The sequence below is a fragment of the Camelina sativa genome, chromosome 14, assembly GCF_030686135.1.
Source record: "Camelina sativa cultivar CO46 ecotype springtype chromosome 14, ASM3068613v1".
NCBI lineage: Eukaryota > Viridiplantae > Streptophyta > Magnoliopsida > Brassicales > Brassicaceae > Camelina > Camelina sativa.
In genome coordinates, this window is record NC_141893.1 from 17853176 (window position 1) to 17879117 (window position 25942).

Sequence of the window (25942 nt, forward strand, 5' to 3'; positions counted from 1 at the left end):
CCAAGACAATTCTTTCCACGACCTAGGTCGAGTTTCCTCTATGTATACGTCGGTTTGACACTTCAATTGAACCAGATCGAACCAAAACGATGAATTAAAATAATCTGGTCGAAACAAAATTGATGGTGTCGATCGACACTCCACTTGATGTCGATTGACACCCCTTACCCAAATCCCCAATTTGGTTCGCAGGTGTTACACCACGCTACACATTCATTACCTGCACCACAAACACAATGAGATGCATGAGTATTACCAGAAATACCCAGTGAGGCGATCCTCCCATATACAAGCTATACACACAAGCAAATCAAGAGTACAAACAAAAACAAAACATAACAAACCATTCATTGAACAGGTCACCCAATAACACATTCACCACACCTACATATCACCACACAAAACAAGTCATACAACCCAATCGCTCAGATAAGCTCATGGTCACGCACTCACCTTAACAAGTGATTCATGAAAATAACTTCAGCCAAAATAGAAGCTCTCCAATATCGAAGAACAACCAAACTCGCTCCTACAACCAATCACAACAACAAACAAACATTGAAAACAAACTGCCAGAAAAATCAGTAAAGAACAACCTCACAAGTGAAAGCACGAAATCAAAACGAACCGTTAACTTTCCAATCCCTACGGTGTAAAGCAAGCTATAGATATCCAGAAGCTTCCCACAAAATTTCAGTACGATCAGATTTCAGATGAAACCGAAATCGATCCCGAAACACTCGCTGGTCTCAATCAGCGATTGAGAAAAAACGCCCCACGAAACTGCTGATATTTCTTAGAATATTAACTCAAATTCACTTCTGTAAAAAGGATAGTGTACGAAAATTTCTTAGCTACAACCCTACAAAAAATCAATACCTTTCGAAATGATTTGAACAGTCGGATCCTCCTTCTCCCAACCCTGATGATTCTGTTCCTTCTCTTTTTCTCTAAAACACAGCTTTGTTGATCTCTTTCTCCTTCTCCTTCACACCAAATGGACCAAAGCTCTCTCTCTTTTCTGATAAAAATGTCGACAAAAGCACAATAGGAGAGAAGAGGCGTGACTTTTAGAGGGAGATTAGGGGTTTTTGGTTTAATTAGATTAAACCAAAATTTAATTAATTAAACCAAAATTATTTAAAATCAACTCCTTTGATTTATTCAACACAAACCAAAATATAATTCCGGAACACGGATGTTACAAGTGCGAAGAACAAGTACTTAAACTTCTGTTCCTCATCCACTTCCACATATGAAACTGTGTCATGATTCATCTTTTCTAACATGAACATATACAAATACATAAGCCTAAAACCTTCCTCTGGGGTACCTCGAACATCATCTGCAGCTTTTTTTTTTCCTCTCCGTGCGGTAGAGTATGACACCTGCACACCAAATCTTCCTGGAACCAAGTCAATGAGAGCTTTTGGAGTTGGTGTGGCAATTTTACCCGGATAATCTGCAGCCAAAAAAGAAGCAACCATATTTGGTGTACATTTCCTTCTGATTCGCCATGTACTTGTTGTTGACCGAGAGCATGTATGAATATTTCTATGAGTTCGTATAGAGAAACGCTTAGACTTATCACTCCTTGCAGCTCTTACATACCAGTTGCAACCATTCTGTGCTTCAGAATATTTTACCACATATCTCAACGACTCCGACTTTTTTACAACAGACTTAAAACAATTCTTATGTCCAGCCTTTTCAATTAAACTTTGTATTGCTTCTTTGCTTCCAAATTTCTGGCCTATCGTAATATCAAAACCATCTTCCCATAAAAGAGGTCCAGACTTTTTTCCTTCTACATCTCTATCTTCATTCTCGACCACCACCAGATTTTGTAGTGATGGTTCTCTTACGTACATATCTTCGATACCACCACCACCACTATCATTTGTTCCACCAACTAGAGAAATATCTTTATTCGCTCCATCAATTAGAGCAATCTCTTTATTCACTCCACCACCATCATTCACTCCACCAATTAGAGCAATTTATTTATTATTTGGAACATTTCCTGTTACCAAATCCTTTATCAGAACTTGATAAAACCACTCATTTTTATTGATCCCCTGATTTTGTTCTTCTTTATTGGTAAATTCGACATGTAAAACACTTCTAAACCCTTCTTTAGACACATCCTTTAAATAACACACAACATCTTCATCATCTCGAATATAATTTGGTATTCCCTATAGTTTGGGAATAAGAAGCGAAACTAACTAACTCTCAGATTTTTCATAGCCTCATCTACCCTTATCTTGCTGCATATCTTCTCAACCAACTTAGCATATGCTACATCACTAGATGATGTCTCCATCGAACATCTTCTCCGATACTTGAATAGTATCCATCATAAAGAAAGCGTATGACTGAAGTCTTTGGCATTGTCACCTGAAAAAGAAAGAGAAAGAAAACAGTCAATTTCCATTTTTTAGTAGCAGTTCATAAACAATGTTGTACCTATTTTTCTCAGTTGCACCAAATTTTTGGATCTTTAATTTCTTACATAGTTGTACCCAATTGTCTCAGTTGTCTCAGATCTGAAATCCCCAAATTTTTTTACAAAATCCGGCATTCAAGCTCAAATTCAACCTTTCTCAATCATAATAACCAACGCAAGACCTTAATCCACTAAGAAACAAGTCTACTAACCTTAATAAGCATAAAGACCAAATAAATTTACAAATCTACAATTTTTCCAATCATTCCAATTGAGATTCCACTACAATTAGTCACATTGCTAATCTAGAGAATAAGAGAGATTAAAACTACCTTGAAGTGAGTGTTAATGGTGGATAAAGAAGAAGAAGAGAGGGAGGAGGATTAAAAATCGTAAGAATGAGAGAAGAGCTCAAAATCAGACCGTTTTATTTCAATTTTGGCAAATGAGAGAGGAGAGAGAGTTTTTATTATTGGTTATTTTATTTTTTATTTTTATTTTGAAATTTAAATTTATAATATAATATAAGAAGGGTTGAGTGGGATTTTGATAATATTAGAAAAGATAGGGGTAGTGAGAATAAGTAGGCGCTGAAACTAGATATTTTCCAATGTCAAAAATATATATTTGAATAACAGTAGATATTGAAAAATAACAACTCAACCAAATTAGCTTAAGGCAATGAGATAGTGAGTCGTGACATTGAAAAATCGAAAGTAGAAATAAAGACCTGAACTTCGAGCTCCATAAGTGAAAGCTCACTTCTGATGTTAATTATCCCATCTTCACGTTCTTCTGTAAAAAAAATCAGTAGTCAACAAACAAGTAAGGAACTCGTTTGTATACAATGTGTTCCCAAGAAGACATAACATTTTTTAAACAGAAGGAGTATCAACATTTCAAGATTTTTGGGGTCGTCTTACTTAGCCACGTCTCTTCAAGATTTCTGGGGTCGTCGTACTTAGCCACGTCTCTTCAAGATTTCTGGGGTCGTCGTACTTAGCCACGTCTCTTCAAGCAGTCGCCGTTGGAACCTCATGGTCTAGGCTATTTACCGGCCATGCATCTTTTCTGGTGTGTTCAGTATGCCAGCACCAAATGGGGTCCACCAATTGGGCAAGGTTCATAGGGTGTTTCACGACATTCGTCCTCTCTGGTTTAGTTCACGAGCTTGTATACTTCTACATAAACTGTGAGTTGCCTACATGGGAAGGTACTTGGTTCTTTGTATTACATGGGGTCTGCACAGCAGTGGAAATAGCGGTGAAGAGGAAGATGTGATGGCTGTTGAGTCTGATGGTGTCACGGTTGATCACACTTGTTTTCTTGGTTGTGACAGGTGATTTGTTGTTCTTTCGTCAGATTCAAAGGAGCAACATGTTGGAGAGACGTGCCAATGAAGCCTCCCTATTCATTGATTTTCAGTTAAAACGGAAGGTTTTTAATTTTCAGTTATAATCACCAAAAAGTGGAATGTCATTTTCTTATATCAACACATATCTCTTACTAGAAAGTAGTCAACGCCATGCATAGTTTATGTATGCATTATTAACTTGAAATATAAAATGAAGTTTCTATTCAATTATATATGAAATGTACAGATAAAATTGTTAATATATGTCTTAAAAAATAATATTCATAATACTACGGTTCAACTAAAATTTATAATTTATATATGTTATATAGTGTTTAATAGAAGGATCATGAAAAGAAAGAAAATTAAGGTACATATTACTAAATATTTTTGATTACAATATATTGTTGAAATTATTTAAACAGTATGTTACTATATAGTAAAAAGACCATTACTTATAGCAAAATCAACTATATATATGGTATTTTTGTTAAATACTTAAGATAAATTATCTTTTTTTATATATTTTTTTTAGAAAATAAAAAACTGATAAGTAGTCTAGAAAGAAAAATGTAAGTTCTTACTTAATTATTTTGATAGATAATTTTATGTTGTCATATATATTAATTTTATTGTCATCATCTAAAAGTGATAGTTAACAAAAAATAGTTTTATATATGATAAGTCAATTTTAAAATAATTTATTAAAACGATATCACAAAACAAATATCGTATACTATAAGTTTAACCAGTTTTTATAAAAAAATCATGAAAAGAAAAGTGTGTGAAATTTAACATATGTTTTATTTTCTATAAATTGTCTCCATTTCTAATCGTTGTGAAAAATATAATATTATTGTGGTTGTTGTTTGAAAATGATCAAAGATTTGTCTTTCTATCCAAAACAAGAATCCAAGAAAAAGTTACATTGAAGGGAAACAAAATACAAAAAAATCAAAAGGTACCGGTGGTTATTTAAGAGACGATGACTTTGCTTGAACTGACTTTCCAAAAAGTGGTATAGTTAATTAATGGTTAATTTTAAAAATATAGTCAAAGTTTTTAATATTTATTTACCTCTTATCTTGGTTTGATTTGGTTGCGGATGTTAGGCGTAGTTAACACCATAATAAAAGACTTGAGTGCACGCCTTGTGCAAGCTCTTCTAAACATTGGACGTCCAATCAACCAACATGTGCTGATTTATGTTGACGAACAGATCAATCACATCAAGCTTGATAAATCAGACCACTTCGGACTTGCCAATCTTAAAATTGCTATTAATCACATTACTAAAAAATAAATCTTAGAAGCAGCCGGCAACGGGAACAAAATCTCAAGAGGTACAAGGATTATGTGTTTATGATGTGATTGGTGTCTTATTTCATTTTTCTTTTCCAAAAATACCTCTACTAATTTAATATTTCAAAAAGTTTTTTATAAATATAAAAATCTATTTTTAAGGGTATAGAATTTACTTTTGTAGTTCTCTCAATTCAACGTTCTTTCTCCTCCATCAGATATAATCATATTAATGTGAGTTTTTGTAGTATTTGTTAACATATGTTAAATTTTGGTTTTGATTCCACAGAAAAATTCCAAACAAATGTTAGAAGATCTACACGTATGTATCCAATTTATGCAATACAAGAACACAATTTAGATGTACTATCTTGTTTATAGTACAATTGTGTTCTTGTATAAATGGTAGGAAACAAGATATATAAATGCAACGATACAATAAACTTGCAGAATTTAATTCTAGTAGTCCATCTCTCCCTCTGCACCATACAACATAATATAATTAGGATCTAGGTTATCTTCTATGTGTACTATATATTAAATTAAATTCTACCAACCATAATTTAATAAAATTCCCTACTTTTGGCCAATTAAAAGAAAGAAAGGAAAGCTAAAAGGTCTCAAATATGCTACATGATGAGTACGTAGACATAAAATGAAACATCACCAGAAATTTAAGAAAATAGGTAGAAAACATAAGCTTAAAGAATGCGCCTTAAAAGAGCTTGTTACCCTAGTTTGTATTGACCCCGGCAACCCAGGTTGATGTGCAAGAATCATACATAACTACTTAAGAGAATCACAGCAAAACGAACGTAACCGGATACCTTTTCAAAGACATAATAAGTAGACTTTCGCATTTCTGATCGGGGACATGCATGCCTAAGATAACTTTAGAAGTGATATCTCCTATGAGCTAACCGCCTATCCAACTTGTTTGTGTTGGACATCCATGCCTAAGATCAGTTCTAGTTTGTGTTGTCACAAGTTCTAATAATCATGAAGAAGCTAGTTAGTACGTTTTTTTTTCTTTCTTTTTGCTAAGTGAGTAAATATCACATAAAATGAATAAAGTTAGGAATATACTAACTAGCTTTAGTTCCTTGGCAAAAAAAGAAATAAAAAAACAAGGAAGTAAAATTTTCTATTCAGGAGTGAATCTTCAAAAAAGAGCCAGCAGCCGATTAATTAATTTTTGCGGAACATTTTTCAGTGCCTTCTCGCCATAATGAAATTTATCATTTCACGGTCAATAGTCTTGAAGATGGAAGCCGAAAGTTATCTACTTTGGATTTATAGTGTTGTGACTGTTGTCACAAGTTTTGATAAGACGTTAGTATGTATTTATAAAGTTTACAAATTCAAGTCTTTTTGTAAAATGGTACCCAAGTAGCCAATCTTCTAAATTAATTTTGTGTTTCATATTCCTTTCAAATTCAATGGAGTGAGAAGCAGATAATTAGCAATTGTGAAATAGGAAGAACGTACAACCAAAGCTGTTTCGTTGTTCGAATATATATTTTCGATTATATCGTGTAGCTGTAATTAAGAAGCACATGCCTTAATTTACTCTCATTTTTTTTGTTTTGTTATACAAGGCAAAATTCAGCCAACACTAACACAAAAAGAGATTTGAGAGATGGAGGAAGAACTCAAGAACTTCATCCTTTGTTCAAAAAAAAAAAAAAAAAAAAGAACTTCATCCTAGTTTGGATTTCTGCAATGATCTCAGTATCATACTGTTACTACATCTCAGCCAATATCAAAACTGGTGTTCTTCGATTATTCTCTTTTCTTCCCATATGTGCTCTTTTTTTGTTCTTCCTTCGTTCTTCTTGTCTGTGCATTTCTCTAGCTCTACAGCATTTTACCTCTCCGAGATGGCCAGTTTAAAGCTCATCATGTTTGCATTTGATCAACGACCTTTTTTCCCAGTTGCTCCTAATCTCATCAAATTTGTTTGCTTCACTTGCTTCCCCATCAAACTTCAGCAAAACCCTAAATCTCAGCCATTTCTAAACCATTTCCACAAACAAGCTTATGCCATTAAAATCATGATATTTGGTGTTGTGTTACATGTCTACAAGTACAGTGATTTTCTTCCTCAGAATGTGCTATGGGTATATGTTTCCTGCACCTATACGTGGAGCTTGAGATTCTCTCTTAGATCCCCTTGGGTGTGATCTCGAGCCACAATTCAACAAACCATACTTAGCCACCTCTCTTCAAGACTTTTGGGGTCGCCGTTGGAATATCATGGCCTCGGCTATCCTCCGGTCAGGCGTCTACAATCCTGTGCGGTGCGCTTGCCATCCCGTAATGAATTCCGATTCTTGGGGTATTTGGTAACGTTCCTTGTCTCTGGTCTGTTTCATAAACTTGTATACTTCTATATAACCCGTGAGACTCCTACATGGGAGGTCACTTTGTTCTTTGTGTTAAATGGGGTTTGCACGGGTACAGAGGTGGCTGTGAAGAGGACAGCGCTTTTACGGCGGTGGTGGCCAGTGAGGTTGTCTGTTTCATGGCTTCTCACGATGGGCTTTGTAGTTGTCACAGGTGGTTTTGCTGTTTTTCCCTCAGTTTATACGGAGTGGCATGATGGAGAGACGCGCCAATGAAACCTTGTTTCTCTGATTTCGGGAAGCGCAAGTTTTCCATTTTTCAGGTTGTAAACTACTGATCGCAGATCTCTCGTTTCTGCATATTCATTGCTAATTATTAGGATATGTGTAAATCTTATGATTCCTATATTCACGTAGATATGAATCTATCTTCTAGCTAGGCAACTATGTATAAATACTGTGTCAACATAATGAATACAACAACACATATTACATTCGTTTTCAACTCATTACATGGTATCAGAGCATTAAGCTTCTGTGACCTATTTTTTTATTCGTGCCGCCGCCACCGTTGTTCTTCAACAACCGTCGCCGCTAAATCTTTATTTGTTTCGTTTGTCTTCTTCTACTCTTCGATGGCAACTCCTCCAAAAACACAAGTGGTTGTTGCACCACCACCTTCACCATATACGTTGAGTTCCTCTGACAATCCAGGAGCTTTGATATCTTCTATGATTCTACAAGAAGACAATTATTCTGAATGGGCTACCGAGCTACGCAACTCGTTGCAAGCTAAACACAAGCTAGGTTTTATCGATGGATCTATTCCCAAACCTACCGCTGACCCCGACTTAAGCTTGTGGCGTGCTGCGAACTCTATGATCGTGGGCTGGATTCGAACTTCCATTGATCCTAAACTTCGATCCACCGTTTCTTTCATCGCCGAGGCATCGACGTTAGGGGAAAGCCTTCGGTCACGTTTCTCAGTTAGCAACGGTGTGCGTAAACAAGTTCTTAAGGATGAGATCGCTGGATGTAAACAGAACGGTCAATCCGTTTTGGAATACTATGGTCGTCTGTCAAAGTTATGGGAGGAGCTTCAGAACTACAAAACTGGTTGTGACTGCTGCTCCGGGTATTGCTCAAGAACGCGAAGAGGACCGAATCCATCAGTTCCTGTTTGGTTTAGATCTTCCTCGGTTCAGCAACATCCGCTCAACGATTACTGGAGAAGACCCCAAGCCCCCGCTCACTCAAGTGTACTCTCGGGTTATACGAGAGGAGCAAAATCTCAATGTCGTGCACTCCAAGGAACTTAACCAAACAGAGGCGGTTGGTTTCAGCGTCAAAACAGAGGTTCCTGTTCATGTTGCTGCTATTACAGCTTCTCGCTTCCGTGATCGTGCCTCTCTGTCGTGCGCACATTGTCGGCGTCAAGGTCATGAAGCATCAGAGTGCTTCCAACTTCATGGTTTCCCGGACTGGTATTTTGACAACAAAGGTGGTACTCGACCGGATACCAGAGACACCTCTAATCGTCCTGTTCAGCTAACAATGCTCGTGTCGGTTCTCCTAACCAAGGTGGCTACAGTCAGATAACGCATCTCATCAACTTGATTGAAGCTCAACGTTCCAACACGTCCTCAGAATTGTCGGGTAAAACTCACTTGTCTAATGTTGTCTTAGATACGGGAGCCTCCCATGACATGACGGGTGATCTCTCTCTTTTGGTTGATGTCATTAACATCATTCCATCACCGGTTACGAAACCGGATGGTCATCCATCATGGGCCACTAAGTGTGGCTCGCTTCTGTTGAGCTCAGCTTATTTACTCACCAATGTTTTGTTTGTGCCTGATTTCAACTGCACTTTGATATCCGTTTCGAAGCTTCTCAAGCAAACTGGTTCCATTGGGATTTTTACTGACTCTCTTTGTTTCTTACAGGACCGTTTTTCGAGGACTTTGATTGGAACGGGTGAAGAACGTGAGGGAGTGTTGGCTGCTCGGTCTCACAAAGCGTCAGCGACTCTTGAGGTGTCTAGTGGGTTGTGGCATCATAGGCTCGGACATCCTTCACCTAGTGTTTTAGTATCTTTAAACGAATGTGTTCATTCTCCTAAGGATTTTGAGGTTTTAAAGAGTTGTGACATTTGTTTTCTTGCTAAGCAAACAAGAGATGTTTTTCATGAGGGTAATAATAAAGCAAAGGATTGTTTCTCACTTGTTCATTGTGATGTCTGGGGGCCTTACCGTACCCCTTCTACAACCGGTGCTAAGTACTTTCTAACATTAGTTGATGATCACTCTCGTGCAGTATGGACATACCTCATGTCCGCTAAGCCCGAAGTCTCCCAATTAATTCGAAATTTCTGTGCTATGTCTGAACGTCAGTTTTGCAAACCGGTTCAGTCTTTTCGCACTGACAACGGCACCGAATTCATGTGTCTCTCGTCGTATTTTCAAGAACAGGGCATCCTTCATCAAGCTTCATGCGTTGATACTCCTCAAAAAAACGGTCGAATAGAACGCAAACACCGTCATATTCTTAACGTTGCTCGTGCATGTCTCTTTCAAAGTCATATGCCGGTTCAGTTCTGGGGAGAGAGCATCCTCACAGCAACTCACTTAATCAACCGCACCCCATCGTCTGTCTTACAAAACAAGACTCCATATGAAGTCTTATTTGGTCATCGTCCGTCGTACGCTATGCTTAGCACGTTTGGCTGCTTAGCCTATGCTCACCATCGTTCCCGGGATAAGGATAAGTTTGGTCCTCGTAGTCGCAAATGTGTCTTCATTGGATATCCGTACGGTAAGAAGGGATGGCGTTTGTTTGATCTTGACACCAAGAAAATTTTTATGTCGTGATGTTCGGTTTCAAGAGGAGATTTTTCCTTTTCTCCATCAGTCGTCGTCTCCGCCTTCTCGTCCGTTCCCACAACTAGTCGTGGTTGACGATGACTGGGTGTCACCACCTCTCTTACCGTCAGCGTACGCACAACCTATTCCTCTTCACGAGGACACTGCTATGTTGGATCCGGGGTTAACCCATATTGTTACAATCGATACTTCTTCGGCTTCTCTTGCAAAAGAGAACTCTGTTTCTCCTTCCTCGTCTCTGATGCCATTTCCTGTTGCGGATCAGTCTGTTGATAAGTCACCGTCTACGCCAGGTTTACCAGAGTTGTTGGGCAAAGGTCAGCGGAAGAAGTTCCCTTCTATTCTACTCAAAGACTTTGTCGTCCTTCCTGTACACTCCTCTCACGTTCTCGCTCCTGATGAATCATTGTCCTCCTCTACGGCCTCTGGTAAGATCCTATATCCCATCTCGCAGTATTTATTTAATGAGGGCTTCTCCACAAACCATATTTCTTTTATGGCAGCGATACTAGACAGCAACGAACCTCGTCATTTCAAGGATGCGGTTATCATTAAGGAATGGTGCGATGCGATGCGCAAGGAGATAGAAGCACTTGAGGCTAATCATACGTGGGATGTCACTGATCTGCCTCCGGGGAAGAAAGCCATTAATAGCAAATGGGTGTATAAGCTAAAGTTTAACTCGGATGGTTCCCTTGAACGTCATAAAGCCCGCCTCGTTGCGATGGGTAATCATCAGAAGGAAGGTGTCGACTTCAAGGAGACTTTTGCTCCGGTTGCAAAGATGACTACCGTCCGCTCTCTTCTTGCTGTCGCCGCTGCCAAGGATTGGGAGGTCCACCAAATGGACGTTCACAATGCCTTTCTTCATGGGGATCTTGAGGAAGAATTTTACATGAAGCTTCCTCCAGGTTTTAAGTCCAGTGATCCCAATAAAGTGTGTCGCCTTCGTAAGTCGTTGTATGGTCTCAAGCAATCGCCTCGCTGTTGGTTCTCCAAGCTATCTACTGCACTTCGTGAATTGGGTTTTAAACAAAGCTATCAGGACTACTCTTTATTTACTTTGATTCATGGTGATGATGTTCTGCATATTCTTGTTTATGTTGATGATTTTGTTCTTGCGGGAAACAATCTCACTCTCCTCAACAAGTTCAAGGTGCAGCTCAACACTCGTTTTCACATGAAGGATCTTGGTAAGCTGAAATATTTCTTGGGTCTTGAGGTCTCTCGTGGCAAAGACGGGTTCTGTTTGTCTCAACGGAAGTATGCCCTTGACATTATACACGAGGCTGGTATGTTAGGTGCAAAACCAGTTTCAACTCCGATGGAACTTAATCACAAGCTTGGCTCTGTAAAGGGTCCGGTGTATGACAATCCAGATCGCTATCGTCGATTAATCGGTCGTTTTATCTACTTGACCATCACTCGCTCGGATTTGAGTTATGCGGTGCATATTCTTTCTCAGTTCATGAAGTCTCCTCTCGTTGCACATTGGCAGGCTGCTATCCGGCTGGTATGTTATCTCAAAGGATCTCCTTCTCAAGGCATCTTCCTTCGGTCCGATAGTTCTCTCACACTCACTGCTTATTGCGACTCAGATCACTCTGCTTGCCCTCGCACTCGACGGTCCCTCTCTGCTTACATTGTTTATTTGGGAGACTCGCCAATCTCTTGGCGGACAAAGAAACAGGATACAGTGTCAGTTCGTCGGCTGAACCAGAGTACTGCTATGGCTTACACTCTTAAAGAGGTCAAGTGGTTGAAGGGCTTAATGGAGGACCTCGGGGTGGATCATTCTCACCCGATTCCGTTCTACTGTGACAGTCAAGCGGCCATCCACATTGCCGCTAACCCTATTTTCACGAAAAGACGAAGGGCTTAATGTTTTGTATTTGATGATTAAACTCTTTATTTGATTTAACAATATGTATGTAAAAAACTTAAATTTTTATTTTTGATTATTTTGGGTGTCTAAGGTATAAAAACATGTATTTACCAATACAGAATAAACAAATAATACATAACTATATTAATTATTAATAAAATAATATGAAATCCGCACTACAAATAATTTTTCGCCAATCAAACATTTTTTGTCCCACTTATTTTACATATACCGCACTTGTCTCGCAAATACTTTGCTCCCGCACACATACCGCAGTTGAACCATACCGCACTATCAAACTGCATGTTTCACACTACTAAATCCGCTGTCACCATTTGGACGGGCGTGAATGGTAACATAAGAAAAAGCGTAATTGACAAAAAGAAAATGAAAACCGCATCTGGACACCAATCAACAAAATTAGTAACTTTCTTGCGTTTTTTTTTTCAAAGCAAAAAAAACATTTGCATATTTGAAGCAAATAATACACATGGACCGCCTTTCATTGTGTAACACTGTTTTAAGCAGCGGTCGACTTGTATTACGCAGTACATAATAGTTTAATATCTTTATTTTAATTATTTAATTAAGTTATATATATAGATGCAATATACTTCTTCTTGAATCACATATACCTGTATATATATATAAGTTTATAAGTATATTCTAACCCGCAGTATACTACAGGGCAAATTTTTTTTTGCTAATGCACTATTTTAATATTAATTTTGCTTATGTATAATTTTGTTAATTCTAGTGATTTAGTATATAACTCGCAGTATACCTTACAATAATTTTTATTTAATACAATCTTAATTAAATCAGTTTGATTCGATATATTTTATATAGGTGTTGTTAAAATAGTAAAATAAAGATTTAACCCATATTAAAGTATCATAGTTACTATATATGGTTAAATTTAACATATCAACTTAAAACCTGATGTAAATTTCTTAGATGTTGATTTCGCTGATGTAATTATTAGACAAATATATATAGCAGAAATGTTACAAATTTGTTAGGGTAAAATCAAAGTACTCGATAATATGTTTTTAATGTTTTGTATTTGATGATTAAACATTTTAATTGATTTAATAATATGTATGTAAAAAAATTAAATTTTTATTTTTGATCATTATGGGTGTCTTAGGTATAAAAACATGTATTTACCAATAAAATAGAAACCAATAATACATAATTATACTAATTATTAATAAAATAATCTAAAATCCGCACCACAAATAATTTTTCACCAATCAAACATTTTTTTGTTCCGCTTATTTTTCATAAACCGCATTGTCCCGCAAATATTTTTCTCCCGCACATACCACAGTTGAACCGTACCGCACTATCAAACTACATGTTACGCACTACTAAATGCGCTGTCACCATTATGTTGTAGTGCAGAAAACGTGGATTTGGTAGTGCGGAACAAATGATTTGATACTGCGGTACGTGTGGGATAAATATATTTGCGGGACATATGCGGTTTATGGAAAATAAATGATACGAAATAATGTTTGATTCGTTAAAATTTATTTGTGGTGCTGATTTCATATTACTATTAGTTAGTATAATTATATATGTTGATTTATTTTAAATAATAAATAAATATTTTAAATATAGTTAAAATTAAAAAGTTAGTGTTATTGAACAAACAATTTTAATATATCATTACTAAACTTTAAATATAACATTATGAAAATTAAAATTAAAGCATATAATGTTCCAAAAATAAATTTATTTGTTAGTTGAAAAAACTGGATTTATTAATGGTTATATGTGCATATATACTACTAAACTTACTACTATATATTACTTTTGAAATTTATTAAATTCTTAAAGATAAGATGACAAAGGCTTTTTTAATGTATTATATGGATAAACTAATATCTAATTATTATTATAATAAAAATCTAAAAAAATATATATATACTAGCGTTTTCTTGAAAACTGCTGGACAAATGGTGTTATTGTTTGGAAAGGCGGTCCAAGACTATTACCCAAAGGATAAAATATGCGCACTTGTTTGTTTTTTTTTTTGTGTTATGGATGCGGTTTTCAGAAAAACACAGTGAATTCCACTTTTAGGTGTTCCCCAATCACAGCCTTAGTCAACCCTCTATCGTTGGTTTTAAATACATATTTGTGTTTCTTTATCCAATTATCGGAAAAAAAAAACAATTACCAGAGATCAAAGAGAGCAAAAAAATCTGGAGGAGCATCAACCTCTAAAACAAAGCAAAAGATAAACGAATGTAAGGCTGATTTAGAAATAAACGGGAAGAAAATCTTTAAAAACACACCATGCTACAATATTTTGTTTCTGTTGTATGAGTAGCAACAGCTCTATAATTTGAGAAAATCTATAATTTATAATATATATGTATAAATACATATCTTATATGAAAGTAGCTAAAAACTTTATACTGCCACACAAAAGTGTTTGTAACAAATTTATGTTACATGGATTGTCGTTTATATGAGGTACTGAAATTAAATTATTGTAAATGTACATATTCCTGCGGAGGCTGACTAAACATAGGCTTGGATGGACCGAGTTTAAACGAATATGGAAAAGTAGGTTTGGGCGAGCAGATGCGGTAAATCTCGTGGGAGAGTTATGTAATATGCGACATACCGGGTCAATAGATGATTACAGTAATCAGTTTGAGGAGTGTTTGGAAAGACAAACAAGATTGTCTGGGGATCAACAATTGTGGCAGTTTTGCGTATATCCTATGTAATAGCATATATTCTTTTTTGAAAACTCAAGGGATCATACAATTTTGGTCCCACTTGATATGTGGATTGGTTTAGTCACCTTGGACGTGCTTCAACCTCTAAAAAAAGCGATAAACATGTCCAAACAAAGTTTTAGACCCGCAACTAATTGTGTCGGGATCATAAGAAAACATCTGAAATACGTTTAAATGTCAAAATTTGGCCCCGAAAATGGTCCAATGGCACGAAGACCCAATTCCTTGCCAGAAGCTCTCTTGGGGCTTTCAAAAAAGGTATTATAGCTCATGTGGTTCCTGGCGGTGTGAAAGTTATGACGTTCTATATGTACTATGGTCTTGCGCTACAACAAACAAAAAAAAAGAGGGAGGGATGCAACACGAGGACTTCCTAGGAGGTCCCCTATCCTAGTACTACTCTCACCCAAGCACGCTTAACTGCAGAGTTTTGATAGGATCTGGTGCATTAGTGCCTAAGCTGCATGGAATCGGAAGCGGGTACGCGGAAGCGGAAACGTTTGGAAGCGTGGGAGCGAGTTTAAAAAAAAAAATAGGAAGCGAGTACGAGTTGGAAGCGTGTACGTGTCAAATATGTATATATATAAATACATATATATACACATAAATATACGTATATTTTAAAATACCAAACATAACATCATTATTATAAAAGATTATATTACAATCATGAAAAAATAAATATTAAAACCTATTATTTAGACGTTATTTACATTGTAATCGAATAATTCAGTAAAGATTGTAGTAGTGTAGTGGCAAGTAACTATTTTAAGTAGTGTGAGGTCTACGGTTCGAATCATACAAGACACAAAACAATTTTTTTTCATAAAAACACGAGGGGCAAATTTGTAATTTCATTGAAGAGTCTTCTTCCTCCCCCAAAATCCTAAGCGTCGTTCCGTTCTCTGCACTTTTTCCAAGTTTTTTTCCGATCATTACCAAGTCCAGTAACGCTTCCTAACTACTCTCCCCACGCTTCCACTCAGAATCTTACGGTTTCAAAACGATTCTAAAAAGATTTTTTTAGGAATCGCGATTCCAAGCCGATTATGAGTGATTCTGGACGATTCCGCTCTCGTTTCCGATCCCGGAGCGGGAATCAACACATCTCCGACGATCCCATGCAGCGTAAATTAGTGATGGTATGTCACATCCGTTAGTATATCCCATGCAATCACATATACCCTTTTTCGAAACTCAAGGGATCATTTAATTTGGGTCCCACTTGATATGCGGATCGGTTTAGGGTCAAAATGTGTGACAATCCAATCCATTCGACTAGTTATAAGAGTTCGGGATGAATTTGGAGTGTTTAGACAACACTTATACATATTTCATCCCAAAATAGGCTTAAACCGAGAAAACAGGCTAAAACTAAGAAAACATTGATTTGAAGCAGAAAACAGCTTTATAAGTGGTTCTAGGGTCAAAATGTGTGACAATCCAATGCATTTGACTAATTATAAGAGTTTGGGATGAATTTGGATTGTTTAAACAACATTTATACCTATTTTGTTCCAAAACAGGTTAAAACCGTGAAAACATTGATTCGAAGCAGTAAACAGTTTTTTTTAGTGTTTCTAAGGTTATAATGTGTGACAATCCAATGCATCCGACTAATTATAAGAGTTAGAGATTCATAGGAGTGTTTAGACAACACTTATACCCATTTTGTCCCAAAACAGGCTTAAACCGAGAAAACATGCTAAAACCCAGAAAACATTGATACGAAGCAGTAAACAGCTTTGTTAGTGTTTCTAGGGTCAAAATATGTGACAATCCAATGCATTTGACTGATTATAAGAGTTCGGGATGAATTTGGAGTGCTTAGACTACACTTATATCTATTTTGTCTCAAAACAGGATTAAACAGAGAAAACTGGCTAAAACCAAGAAAACATGATTCAGAGCAGTAAACTGCTTTCTTAGTGTTTCTAGGGTCAAAATGTGTAAAACTCCCATGCATTTGATTAATTATAAGAGTTAGAGATTCATAGGAGTGTTTAGACAACACTTATAACCATTTTGTCCCAAAACAGGCTAAAACTAAGAAAACAGACTAAAACCAAGAAAACATTGATATCCCATGCAATCGCATATATCTTTTTTCCAAAACTCAAGAGATCATTCAATGTGGGTCCCACTTGATATGTGGACCGGTTTAGTCACCTTGAACATGGTTCCAACCTCGAAAACCAAGCGATAACAATGTCCCAACACAGTTTTGTACACATAACTAATTATGTCGGGATCACAAAAAAAAATCCAAAATGCCTTCAAACGTCAAAATTTGTCCTCTAAAATGGTCCAATGGCACAAAGACCCATTGCCTTGCCAGAAAATTTCTTGGGCTTTCGAGAAAGGTATTATGGCTCGCTTGGTTCTTTACGGTGTGAAAGTTACGATGTTCTGTTTGTACTATATAGTATTGCGCAACAACCAAAAAAAAAAAAAAAAAAAAAAGAGAGAAGGATGCAACACGAGGACTTCCCAGGAGGTCACCCATCGTAGTACTACTCTCTCCCAAACACGCTTAACTGCGGAGGTTTGATGGGATCTGGTGCATTAGTGCTGGTATGATCGCATCCGTTAGTATATCTCATGCAATCGCATATATCCTTTTTCCAAAACTCAAGGGATCATTCAATGTGGGTCCCACTTGATATGTGGACCGGTTTAGTCACCTTGGACGTGCTTTCAACCTCGAAAAACAAGCGATAACAATGTCAAAACACAGTTTTGTACACGCAACTAATTATGTCAGGATCACAAAAAAACATCAGAAATGCCTTCAAACATCAAAATTTGTCCTCTAAAATGGTCCAACGGAACGAAGACCCATTGTCTTGCCAGAAACTCTCTTGGGGTTTTCCATAAAGATATTATGGCTCGCGTGGTTCTTTACGGTGTGAAAGTTATGATGTTCTGTTTGTACTATATAATCTTGCGTAACAACCAAAAAAAAAGATGGAGGGATGCAACACAAGGACTTCCCGGGAGGTCACCGTAGTTCTATTCACACCTAATCACGCTTAACTGCAGAGTTTTGATGGAATCTGGTGCATTAGTACTGGTATGATCGCATCCGTTAGTATATCGCATGCAATCGCATATATGAACGAAAATGAAGAAGAATGAGGAAATTAAGAGGTGAAGAACAAGGTAAAGAACAAGGTAAAAAACATGTAAATCCTTCACTTTTGAACGAGTTGAAGAACAAGAGTCGAAAAAAAGACTTTTCGTATTTCCTTACACTAGTTACAATGGAGAAATATTAAGCTGTTGAATAAATTATTCAACAGTTGAAGTCATGCAATGGTTAGTTGAAAAAAATAAAAGAGGTGAGGTGGAGACAACAGAATTGAAGACATTCAACGGAGTTGAATCGCAAAAGTGATGGGGTATGCTTGCCATGTGACAGGTTTTTATTGGTTAATTATTTTAATTGTAGGATAATATTTAGATAAAGAAATGTGATATTGGATGGTGAGATTGCAAATATTTTTTCTCCAACCCAATTATTTGAGACCAATTATCTTATAGAATTCAAAATTTTTATTTTAAATTTTTTATACCAAAATTTATCATTTTTCATTCTCTATAAATAGAGACTTGTTTCATTTAATTTGGACACACAAAAAAACTCATCTTTTCTACTAAATTTTTGCTATCAGACTTCATAAAGTCTTGTTTGTTGTTTTACTCGTCTTTTTGTTTTCAAATGGACCCTAATAATAACCGTTTTAATTCCCAAATTTCAATTTATTATATAAATTTATTTAATTTTTATTTATTTTAATTTCATTTGATATTTAATATGATTAGTAATGTGTGATCACAAAAAATAAACATAAAAAAGTGAAAAATATGAAATAAAATTTGGTGGGGTAAGATGTTGTAATTTTATTAAACAAACTATTGTAGAGGGTAAAAATGATGTATGTGTTGAATTATGATGTGGAAGAGAGAGAGGTGATGTGGAGTATTGAAAAAGAAAAAGTGGGTTTTGTAATATTAAAACCATTGTACATAGTCTTAGACCATGTACAATGATGGTGTTGAATAAAAATTTTAACTGTTTAATGCTGGCAGTGAGGATGTTAAAAAAACAAAAAATCTGAGGTGGATTAATCGGAGTTGAAAAAAATCAACCTGTTGAAACAAACCAAATTTGGGACCACTATGTTATGTGTCATAGTTTAATAGAAGAATTCAGTAGAAAATATTTTATGTCCACAATTATTTTTTTAGAGTGACATGTAATTTTGTTACTGGACATTGGGCTTTTTCAATTTTTTTATTTTACCCTAACTATTTAAGATTAATTATTTTATAACAAACTAATATCTCTTTTTATGTTTTTAATATCAAAATTCATCATTTTTTCTTCTTTATACATAGAGACTTGTTTTGTTTGATTCCGACATAGAAAAAAAAATCATTTTTCTGTGAAATGAATCCTAACAATATTATTTTTAACAGTCAAAATCATATATTTAAATTTTTTAATCAGTATTTTTTATTTAATTTCAATCGACAATTGTGATAAATATATAGTTATATAATTATAAGAGAAAATAAGAATATGAAATAAAATTAGTGGGATAAAGTGTTGAATTTTATTAAACAAAATCATTGTAGAGATTAAAGTTGTATTGGATGTTGAATGATTAAATGGAAGAGAGAGAAGATGATGTGGAGAGTAAAAAATTGCAGGGTGTTGAATGTTATAACCAATGTACATGGTCTTAGAAGATGATGACATGGAATGATGATATGGATGATGCGTCCAAAGTAGCAAGTCAGCTACCAAACGAACATGTAAATCAGCCTAATTAAATCAGCCATCAAACAAAAATTATAACTCAGTCGCAACATGAATATTATTACAGTAATTAAAAAACAAAAAAAAAACGACTGTCAAATTTAGCCGCTTAATGTCATAACTCAACTGAAAATCTGTAACTCCGCCGTATCGTTTAATAAGCCGGCCGTAACTGAATGATATTCTAGTAATTAATCTTTTGCTACTAAGTCAGACGTAAAATGGCCGAGTTTTCCGATAAGTCAGCTCATGACTGCTGAGTTATAGTATTTAATCATAACTCAGCCGTAACGACATCTCAAAAGTAAGCCGTTATTAATAACTCACCCAGCTGGAGAAAGTTAATTCAGCTGTGCAAAGTCTTAATTCAGCCAAATTTTTGACAACTCAACCATCGGGTAAAAACTCAGCCATACTTATTGCTGAGTTATGCTCGTAACTCAGCCATTTTCTCATAACTCATACAGATTTCATTAAGTCAGCCACAACTACAGGTTGAGTTATGCTTGTAAGTTAGCCGTCCGCTCATAACTCAGCCATATTCCATAAATCAGCTGCAACATACCGTTCCGTCATTACCGCTGTAAAGTTTTACGCCTGAGTTATTTAATATACGTCAGCAATTTCTGACGTGAGGATGTGATTTTTCTGATGTAGCAATGGTATTTTTTGTAATTACGTTTTTTCCTATAACGTGCAACAAGGGTATGCTGGATATAGAAAATAGATCTGAAAGATGATAGTAATAATAAAAGTTTTATATGGTTCTATTAATATTACCTAAAATATATGATATTTGAGTAAATCTCTATATAATAAGGCCCGCGTTATTACGCAGGTAAAAATTTAAAAAAAATATTGAATAATTAAGTAGTAATATACATGTTTTTAGTTTTTATCTTGTAACATTTTAATATTGAATACCAACTTCTCATATTTCATTTTAATACTCTCTTATTTCCATTATATAAGAATTTTATGACTATTTGAACTATGCAGTGTATTTTCCTATTGGTTGAAGTTTTATAGATGACATAATATTTATTGTTTATTATCCAAAACATTTTATAGTACAGGGAGTACCATTTAAATATCTATATCATCATAATAAACCATATTTTAAGTTTAATTACACATTTCATCTTAATGCATAGAATTAAATATTTTATATCAAACACAATTAGTACATCATATCAAATTTATATCTTAGTAATAATTGAAACTACAAATAAAAATTAACAAAATATAATTCACAAAAACTGAATCAACATTATTTAAGATATATTTGTTATGTTGTTATCTCATAAGTACTAATTTTACCTCATGCCACAATCAATTTTAAATGAGTGAAATTTATAAAATAAAAACATATATAAAGATATAGAGACATTCTCACCAAATAACCGAAGATTCATTCTTATAGATTATAATTTATTTCGAATTATATTATGTTACAAAAATACATGTGTTGAAATTATAAAATCAAACATAAAAAATTACTAATATTCTTAAATGAAGTTTTTAAAAATAATACATATTTTTTTGATTTTTTTTTAATCTAAGATAAATTTCATTGTTAGATTGAAACGACTGGACCACTTTTTTTTTACATAATTAATAAATAATAATAATAATATAATAATAATAAACTACAACTAGTGGTCCCATATCCACTATCCACCTAGTCACAATCACAATCAACAGCTGAAATAACCAATAATAATTCAATATCCAACATTAATTCCAAATCATAAACTAATGATCCAAACAACATAAACCAGAAAACCAGCAATCCTGAACAACATTCTAGGACTCAACTCTAGCAACCTAACAGAAGCCAGACAACCAAGCGAACCACTAGAACATCCTCCTCTTCATTGCTTTGATTCCACGATCACACTTTGCCTTTACCTGCACCACAAACTCATATTGTAATGCATGAATATTTAATAAACACTCAGTAAGGCAATCCTCCCATCTACTGGGCTATACACACAAGCAATAGAGTCATCTCTAACCATCAAACAACAACCAACATACAACAAATAACAAACCAGGACTCTGCATCGACCGACACCAACATGCATCGACCAACACCACATGGGGATGCATCGACCGACACAGGGTTGCATCGATCGATGCTCGATGCACTTGCATCGACCGACACTCGCTCTGCATCGACCGATGCAATGTCGAGCATCGTGTTTTTCCCCGAAACTTCTCACTGGATCTTCGTTCCTACAACCACAAAACTCGATCCCAAGCCACAAGAAAGCTTCCTAACGTCCAAAATAACGATCTAACAAGTCTAATAACACATAGCAAGCAATTTAGAGAGTTCTCTAGCTTAGATAAGCCATGGTCCTGCACTTACCTTTGCTAAGACGAATCTGAACCTTAAACCAACAAGAAAACACCTCCAGGAAGCAATAGAGTCATCCCAGCTATAGATCTCTACAGGAACAGCTTCCAACTCCAAGAAATCACCAAGAACACTCAAGAACACCAAGAACTCTTCTTTCTCTCTTCTTTCCTCTCAAAAACGGCTAAACTCGCCGAATGAGACAAAAACCTCGACTTAAGGGTTTTCCCTAACCCAAAACGCAGCTTTTAACTTAAGACAAAACGCAGAAACTCAACCCTGCATCGACTGATGCCCAATCTGCATCGACCGATGCAATCCCTAAACCAGGATTTCAGTTCGCGGGTGTGACATAGATATTTAGTTTAGTAATCACATTTAACTATCTATTTCATCGTAAAACCATAATGCACTTCTTCATGGATTAGAGTTAAAATTTTAATAACAAAAATAATGTGAGCATCATATGAGATAATATGTATATTGGTTAGTGTTTTAAATTTACAACACCAACACTAAAAAAGATTTACGGAGATGGAGGAAGAACTCAAGAACTTCATCCTAGTTTGGATATATGCAATGATCTCAGTATCATACTGTTACTACATCCCAACCAATATTAAAATTGGTATTCTTCGATTATTATCTGTTCTTCCCATATGTGCTCTTTTTCTTGTTCTTCCTTTTTCCTTCTCCTCTGTGCATTTCTCTAACTCCACGGCGTTTTACCTCTCCGGGATGGCCAGTTTAAAGCTTATCCTGTTTGCATTTGATCAAGGACCTTGATATGATTATTAGGTTTTGATATGATTATTAGAATTATGGTATTATTCCTTTTTAATTAGATTTAAGGTTTTATATAATTTACTTTTAATAGAGAGATAGGTCGGTGTAAGGTTCTATATAAGAACCCTCTTATGCTAATGAGAATTTGAAGCTTCCAACAATTAACCTAATTCTCAAGGAGAGAGTTGCGGTTAAAGGGAAGTTAGCTCTTAAATCTCTTGTTCTAAGTTTAAGCAATGGGTGTGATAACAAGAACTAAGGCCAAGGCTTTGGCTCATAACAACTTGGTATCATAGCAAGCCGGTTCAATGGGAGAAGGGGCGATGACTACATCACAGTTTGAGCAAGTTATGAAGGCGCTTGAAGACTTGAATAGATCGTTCGGACATATGCAAGCTGACCTAGGTGAACTCTAGCAGACTTCAACCTCACACCAAGCCGCCCTTGAGTCCATACAAGCGGACCAGCAGGAGGAGCGAGAGCAGAATAAGTCAAGGATGGAAGAGGTTCGTGAAGAGCAAACCCAGATCAGGAAAGTTATGAAAGCCGATAAGCAACAGGTCTTAGGAAAAATTCGTTTTTTGGCCTCGGTGGTGGGAGTTGAAGCAGAGGAGGCTGAAAAAGACACAGCATTGGTTTCTAAAGCAGAAAAAAATATCAACACCAACGGAGGAGACGGTAAAGGCACTTCCTCTAGTGGACCTTGGGCACAACGTTCTATGGGGAGAGAACAGGGTCACCGATTGCAAGATGGTGGTGGAGAATGGTTGGTGAGGCCAATTGGGGAACTTCCACAAGAAGAGCGATCAACTCACATGATGGGGTACTTTAGGGTACACAAGGGGGCTGTTTGGAAAAGTGGAGCTGCAAGAAGAGAGAGTGGAGGAAGTGAGGCTGAGAGAATCGTAGTTCCACCGTCTAAGATGGAATTTCCGGTATATGATGGGTCAACGAATGCTGTTGAGTGGCTGCAGAAGTGTGAAGACTACTTTGAGGATCAAGGAATCTTCAACGATGATGCAAAAGTGCATCAAGCAACCTTTGTGTTGACTGATAAAGCACATCATTGGTATACCAATTTGCGGAGGTTAATTACGCATCGTCTGGGTTGGGGAGAGTTTACGAAAATCTGCAAAAGTAGATTTGGCAGAACAGATGCAGTAAATCCTATGGGTGATCTAAGTAATCTACGACACACCGGCACAGTAGACGAGTATTGTGAGCAGTTTAAGGAATGTTTGGTAAGGCAAACGAAGTTAACGGGAGATCAGCAGCTATGGCAGTTTTGTGTGGGTTTAACTGATTCTTTGAGAAAAGAAGTTGAGTATTTGAGGCCAGAGACAATATTTGAAGCAATGGAATATGCTAGAGATAATGAATACAAGATCGATAATGACAAGCGAACACGGACGTTTGGAGGACATTTGGCACCAATAGATCAACACTCGGTCTTGTTCCCTAAGACAGGAAATCGTGAGAGCTCCAAGGGTGGGAAAGACAAGGAAGCTCAGTTGCCCCGACAAACAGAAGAGAAACTGACTCCTCAACAACTATTTTTGAAGAAATTGACCACCGCAGAAATGGAAGAGCGACGAGCAAAAGGTATTTGCTTCAATTGTGATGAATTCTTTACCCGAAGGCATGTTTGCAAACCAGTCCTTTTTCAGATCACGGTCGTCAATGATGGTGCTAATCAAGACGACGAACCAATTGAAGAGGAGGACATGCCATGATCTGAAGCTTGCAGACAAGCTTCACGTGGAAGAGGGGAGTAGTGATATGATTATTAGGTTTTGATATGATTATTGGAATTATGGTATTATTCCTTTTTTTATTAGATTTAAGGTTTTATATAATTTATTTTTAATAGAGAGATAGGTCGGTGTAAGGTTCTATATAAGAACCCTCTTATGCTAATGAGAATTTGAAGCTTCCAACAATTAACCTAATTCTCAAGGAGAGAATCGGGTTAAAGGGAAGTTAGCTCTTAAATCTCTTGTTCTAAGTTTAAGCAACAGGTGTGATAACAAGAACTAAGGCCAAGGCTTTGGCTCATAACAGACCTCTTTGCCCAGTTGCCCCTAATCTTATCAAATTTGTTTGCTTCACTTGCTTCCCCATCAAGCTTCAGCAAAACCCTAAATCTCAGCCATCTCAAAACCATTTCCATAAACGAGCTTACGCCATTAAAATCATGATATATGTTGTTGTGTTACATGTCTACAATTACAGTCATTTTCTGCCTCAAACTGTGCTATTGGGTCTATTTGCATCTATACGTGGAGCTTGAGATTCTCTTAGATCCCCTCAAAGTTCTGCTAAGTATAGCTCTTGGGTGTGATCTCGAGCCACAATTCAACAAACCATACTTAGCCACCTCTCTTCAAGACTTTTGGGGTCGCCGTTGGAACCTCATGGTCTCGGCTATCCTCCGGTCAGGCATGAACAATCCTGTGCGGGGCGCTTGCCAACGCCAAATGAATTCTGGTTGGGCTAGGTTCATGGGGTATTTGGTAACATTCCTTGTCTCCGGTTTGTTTCACGAGCTTGTATACTTCTATATAACCCGTGAGACTCCTACATGGGAGGTCACTTTGTTCTTTGTGGTAAATGGGGTTTGCACGGGGACGGAGGTGGCCGTGAAGAGGACAGCGTTCTTACGGCGGTGGTGGCCAGTGAGATTGTCAGTGTCATGGCTGCTCACGATGGGCTTTGTGGTTTTCACCGGCGGGTTGCTGCTTTCCCCAAAGTTTATACGGAGTGGCATGATGGAAAGACGCGCCAATGAAACCTTGTTCTTCTTTGATTTTGTGAAGCGCAAGTTTTCCATTTTCTAGGTCGTAATTAATCTACTGATTGCAGATCTCTCGTTTCTGCATGTTTATTGCTAATATCATTCTTTCGATAAATTGGGGAACAAAACTAAAAGAACCATGTACATGAAGAACGACGATGCGAAATGTAAATACCAATTCCATCGCTACCATTTCAGT

General features: G+C 36.4%; 1 long non-coding RNA gene and 4 pseudogenes across 1 annotated transcript; 3 read left to right on the forward strand and 2 right to left on the reverse strand.

Moving 5' to 3' along the window:
• Nucleotides 1–2048: 2048 nt before the first annotated feature.
• Nucleotides 2049–3316, reverse strand: LOC147928355 (uncharacterized). The gene is made up of 2 exons (XR_015580879.1): nucleotides 3180–3316; nucleotides 2049–2400 (listed from the first exon to the last, which is right to left on the reverse strand). It is a non-coding gene; the product is annotated as an uncharacterized LOC147928355 (long non-coding RNA).
• Nucleotides 3317–6744: 3428 nt separating this feature from the next.
• Nucleotides 6745–7788, forward strand: LOC104743786 (putative long-chain-alcohol O-fatty-acyltransferase 9 pseudogene; annotated as a pseudogene).
• Nucleotides 7789–17445: 9657 nt separating this feature from the next.
• Nucleotides 17446–17564, reverse strand: LOC147928356 (5S ribosomal RNA; annotated as a pseudogene).
• A 5133-nt stretch (nucleotides 17565–22697) lies between these two features.
• Nucleotides 22698–25786, forward strand: LOC104743787 (putative long-chain-alcohol O-fatty-acyltransferase 9; annotated as a pseudogene).
• Nucleotides 23447–24724, forward strand: LOC147928357 (uncharacterized; annotated as a pseudogene).
• Nucleotides 25787–25942: the final 156 nt, after the last annotated feature.